The following is a 5,816-nucleotide window of genomic DNA, read 5'->3' on the forward strand; positions in this document are numbered from 1 at the left end:
GGAATACTTGGGAACATAGAAATTAGGTGGTCTTTAAATAAAGTAAGGTTGACATAGAAGAAATTTTCCACATGACAGGTGAGGGCTTGGACTAGTATGAAAAGCAATTTTTTCATAAAACCTTATATATGTTACGAATGTTATGATACTAGTAGAACTTGGAAGTCGATGCTACGCCGAAACATGTTGGATCTTAAGTTAAAACAATGAGTGTCTTAAGATCGAGTTTGACTTGCTCTAATAACTATGAGATAAAACTAAGAAATGAGAATAAGCATCCAAGTTAATGGCTACCTAAGAGATACAATGCATGGAGGATGCAAACAAAATCAAGAAAAGATCTAGCATATGACAAATTTGCGTCAAATTGGGAAGGATCGTTTCGCATTCATGAAAGCCTAAACAATAGAGCATACCAACTATAACACCTAAGCGGGGAAGGAATATTGAGAAACTTGGTCATCTAAAGTTTTATTTCAGTTGAAGCACTATAAATAAGGTGTACTCTTTTCTACCACCAGTATTTTTCCTTGAGGAGGTTTTGACTTTGAAGGTTTTAATGAGGCACCTGCATGAATACAAAGAACTATTTTCATTCATTTACACCATGTTTTTTGAAATTTCATTAAAATTGATCATTCTTGGTCAAGGAAGTTTTCACTTAAGTGAATCCCTCTAGAGAAGTAACAAAATCCCTTTTCACCAAAGAAGTTTTCACCTAAGTGGATCCTTTTCGAGAAGTAACACTTGTTAAAAGAAGAGTCATCTCGACTAAAGGAAGTTTTCACTCAAGTAAATCCTTCCCAAAAAGCTACAACTAAGTGAATAATTAATCTTTTTGGCAAAGCAAATTTTAGGTAAAGTAATGTCTCAGGTTATATAGATATTTGTGTATGTTTGGAATCGTAAGGCATATATTACTTTGAAGGATTGACTTTTTTATATTGTATAAATTTCATTGTATAACTTGTTATCATTAAAGTATTTGTTCTGTTAGCTAAATTGGTATCGTAGTGTTTGAAGTTAGAAAAATATTATTTGGATGAAGTTTCTGTTCCATTATTAACCTATTTTTTGGTCTTAAACAAATTGTATAACACTTGGAACACCCATATTCCATATTTATTTTATTTGAGCACAAAAACACTAATAATGTGTCTAAAAACATACATATCATAATAGAACACCTAATATTAAAGAGACAATCTCAACCTAATAGACTCAACATAAATATTCAAAAATTTAAACAAACAAATTAGTCTATTTATATTATATATATATATAACTTTATTTATTATTTTTTTAATGACAAACAAATTAAGTAATAAAGATTTCAAAATGAAACTTCTATTTAACTAAGTATATAATTTTTTTATTGAATAAAACTTTGTTTGTTTTAGTCTAATTTTAAAAAACTAGTAAATATATATATATATATATATTTAAAAAATATTATTTCATACTTTATTATTTAATAAAAATAATTAATTAATAATCACGGCTCATCCCATTTGCACATACATGTTTAACCTAATCACTCTTCCCTCTATTCTCACAGATTATAATGTTTTTACCCAAAATATCACGCTCTATGCAAATGTAATTATCATTCAAAAGGTTCTCACTTCTCATTCACTGTTTTCATCCATGTTTTTATTTGTTCAAGTAAATATGATGCAAACTGTTAATTAAGAGAATGCAAATGTCTATATTAAAGTGTTAGACCACCTCTCTAAGTGTTCCATTTATTTAACTTTTTATTGCTGATAAAAAAAAAATCAAATGTCTATATTAATATTCTCTATCAAATGATTTTATGTGCTGCAAATAATTTGAATATATTCTTTTGAAATTTACATTATCATTTAATTTAATATGAAATATTTATTTGACTAAATTGATAATTTTTTATTTATTTTATATTAATAATCTTAAAAATTTATGCATATTTTATACTAATACTAAAAATTGTTTGTATATTTATACATATCTTTAAAAAATATTATGTAATTTTTTTTTTCACATTCCAATAAATTGACTTATTAATATTATTTAACAAAATAATTAAATAATGGCAGATTTTTTTTTCAGGTGGGTCCTCCGTCTATATAAGTGTTTTAACCTAAAGACTAAAAGCTCATTCGGCCCCCTTTTTTCTTCTTTCACTCGTCCCTCTTTTCTTCTTCTTCATTTCTTTCACATTCTTATACTTGCTGCAACGAAGACTGAGAAACTGTGTAAGTTTTTGATAGAACAGATTCTCATCTTCCATGTTAAAGTATTTGTATAAAGTTTAAATAATTTTATATATTGCAAATTCTTCCTCTAATTTTATCGATTAGTTCTAATTTGTTTTGTGTTCCAGTCAAATGATATTTATGCCATTTGTAGCTGAAAAACTTTTTTAACTTGAATGGATGTGTATTGTATATTATGAAAAATTATTTTATAAATTATAGCAACTTGAAGCTTTTTTTTTTCATTTAATCAAGCACTGTGTTTATTTTAAACCATTTTCTTCTGGGTATATACTTATTAACACTTTATTTATTCATCTCCCAAACCATGTCTGATTCTGTTCCTGTAGACAGGTAAAAAGAGAAACACCATTGTGTGGAGGAGATAGCCACATTAGTGTCATTATCAGCGTATTATTTACCAAAATATTTTCTACCAATCTTATAAGACAAATTCATGTTGTTGATGTGAAAATTGTTTTGTGTAATTAGTACTTTAAATTAGATTCATGTGTTTTTAGTTTGAAAGTGTACTTTATCTTTATTTCATATTGCTTGTTGTTGCAACCTATTCAAAGTTATGGCTACTAAATATGGTTGGATTTGATACCCATTTTAATTAATTTAACACTTTTCTGGATATTGATTCACTGTGTTGTGTAGTTAGATATTATGATTTATCATTATATGTATTTTCAAATGCATTCTTAAATTTAATGGTTTAACTCTACAAAATTTAATAACCAATTGAATCCAGGTATGTGAGTAATGAATTGTAGTTGGAGTTTTGAAAATCATATGATAAAAAGGAGGAAATCTATTATAATAAGTTAAAGATTAATCCTTTCATAATAGGATTTATAAAATTGTAATTATAAGTTATTTGTCACGTTTGGAACCAATTGATTATAAAATATTGTATGATTAGATTTAATTAATCATGACATTTATTTTATATATCTGACTATACATCTACCTGTAAATTTACCAAAGAAAAACGGTTAAATGGACTAAAATGGATATCCAATCTCATGCAGCCATAAATAGAATAGGTTTCAAAGATAATAAGAATTGAAATAATAATATAATTTTAAATTGAACAATACAATAATATAATTTATTAAACTAATAACACACTATAATTAATTCTATTTATATTTAATAAGTTTATATAAGTTAATGTTAGAATGTAATTTTCATACTAATTTTACTTAAAGAGTATTCCATTATTGAAGATTTATCTTGTAGATAAGATCTGATGCAATGATGGTGACAGAAGGTGGTGACCCTCCAGGTGAGTCCAATATGACCTTACATAATTATGTGGTTTATATTTTCATTAAGACAACTCAAACATCGAGTAAAAGTATAATATATTCGACTTCTATTTAATTTTTGTATATTTTTTATATATTATTTAAGTTATAACTTGACAATGTTTTCTGTCTTTTTTCTGATCTGATATAACAAAAGACATACAAACTACTAAAGGATTACTGATCGAGATGCATTTTCAACTTCCAACTGTGATGCATCAAAGAAATTCCTCAAGCCAAAACAAAGAAAAAAATAACAGTTTCTTCAAAGGTTAATTTGACTACATAGTCTCACTTGGAAGTAACATATTTTGTTTTCAAATAAATAAAATGTTTGAATATTAGATATTGATTGATTGTGCTTCATGCTTTACATTGTTGTGATATGAATATATACCAATGCATCTAAAACCTTATATGTTGTTGTTCACAAGTTTCATCAAAGCTTTTTTTTTCTTATCCGTAAATTTCATCAAAGTTTATGTGTTGATTAAAGTTAATTATTCAATTTATAAAATTTCAGTGATGGTTATTACTTAGAACAACCTAAATCATATCCATAACATTATTATTACTAAATAAAGCTTAAGTTACCATTAAACTTGCATGTAACCATTAAACATGTATAAAATCTGATGGCACAAAAATGTAGCATAATAGTGCAATATGAGGGACCCACAATGCTTCAAGTTATATATATGTTTGAAGGTTACCATTCACTTCATCTGATATATAGCTACATCACTTTCTCTTCTTTCTTCCTCTCTAAAACCCTTTCTTTCTTTTGGCTCTTCATTCCTTTGCTGCTTCACTCTTTCAAATTGAATCATTTACTTCGTTTCTCGTAAGTACATTTTTTGTTTGTAACTGCTATTTGTTTTTAGTCTTGAAGAAGTAGTTATGGCCGAAACTTACAGTTAATTTTTGCTTCTGTTTCATTGCAGAAAATGAGTTCTTCTTCATCTGTAATGGCTTTTGTGTACTGCAATGGTAGTATATTCAATGACGAGCTGATGTCATCAGTATTTGCGGGTAGAATTAGTAGATACCTTCAAGTGAAGAATACTATGACAGTATCAGCTCTCAAACAAGCCATTTTAAATTTGTTCATTGTTGCTAATGACAAATCATACACGGTTGAATTGCGCTACCGTTGTCCAGTAACAATGAAAGATCGAAGAACTTTTTATCGTTCTGTGAAGATTGAAGAGGATGATGATATAAAATGCGTGGTTGGTTACGCAACAAAATACGAACCTAATGTAAAGTTTGAGCTCATGGCGATTATCCGTGAATACGAGGAGATAACATGTGATATGATTTTTGAGTGTTTGGAAAAACAATTAAACGATTTGTCAGATACAGATTGAGTCTTTGGTGATGGAGTTTGTTTTTGACAGGATTAGTATTTTGAGTAGTTGTTTAAAATGTGTTGTATTGTTAGGTTGTTCTAATTTCTTTGTAAATGAGTTGAATCACCCTAATGAGTTGAATCATCCTAAAGTGATTCATTTGTATATATTGTTTATTAATGATAAAAATAAAAGATTGAGTCTATTACTTTTATGTGTTCTTTTGTTAAAATTCTACTATTTTTTTCTGTTCTATTCCAAGATATATGTTTGTTGTGTTCTAAGTTAATAATATTTCATTGAAGCAGCTTGATTGAGTTTCTGTCGTTGCTGCAGAAGTTGATCTGTTGGAGCCACAATGAATATCTAATATCAAAGCATTTTGAATAACAAAAGATTTATATTCATAATTTATAAAGAAAAACAAAAAGAAGGTGCAATGACTCGGTGCTATAAATTTGTATATTTTGTTATTCACAAGTTCAATGTTGTTCATCTTCTGTTTCAATTGAGTCTATCAGCTATCCCTAGCAACTCAAACTGTTGAATATTTGGAAACATGACTCTCATAAATTAACCTCACAGATTGCACTAATTAAGCAGTGCTGTTACTCAAAACTGGCACTGCTCTGCATTATAACTTCCACCTTGGTTAACCAATTAAGATCCGTTTCTGTTGAGGTGAATATGTTCTTCAGATATGTATATTTATTGATTACAGTTTTGGTTGCAACACTTAGGTGTTTAGCACAGATTAAGGTTTGAGCCTTGATTGTCAATAAATACGAAAATGCAAAGTTATTTTACTCTAATTAATTGGTCTTCAATCAATTTAAAGAGCCTTAATCATAGCCTTGATTAGGGTTTTCATTTTCTTTTGAATTTTATTCTTTGCATATATAATTTAATCA

The 5,816-nt window shown here is 27.7% G+C and overlaps 1 long non-coding RNA gene across 1 annotated transcript; it reads left to right on the top strand.

The window, feature by feature from the left end:
• Positions 1–2,139: 2,139 nt before the first annotated feature.
• Positions 2,140–5,121, top strand: LOC137825140 (uncharacterized). The gene is made up of 3 exons (XR_011083291.1): positions 2,140–2,237; positions 3,486–3,824; positions 4,498–5,121. It is a non-coding gene; the product is annotated as an uncharacterized lncRNA (long non-coding RNA).
• Positions 5,122–5,816: the final 695 nt, after the last annotated feature.

The sequence above is a fragment of the Phaseolus vulgaris genome, chromosome 11, assembly GCF_000499845.2.
Source record: "Phaseolus vulgaris cultivar G19833 chromosome 11, P. vulgaris v2.0, whole genome shotgun sequence".
Classification (NCBI taxonomy): Eukaryota; Viridiplantae; Streptophyta; class Magnoliopsida; order Fabales; family Fabaceae; genus Phaseolus; species Phaseolus vulgaris.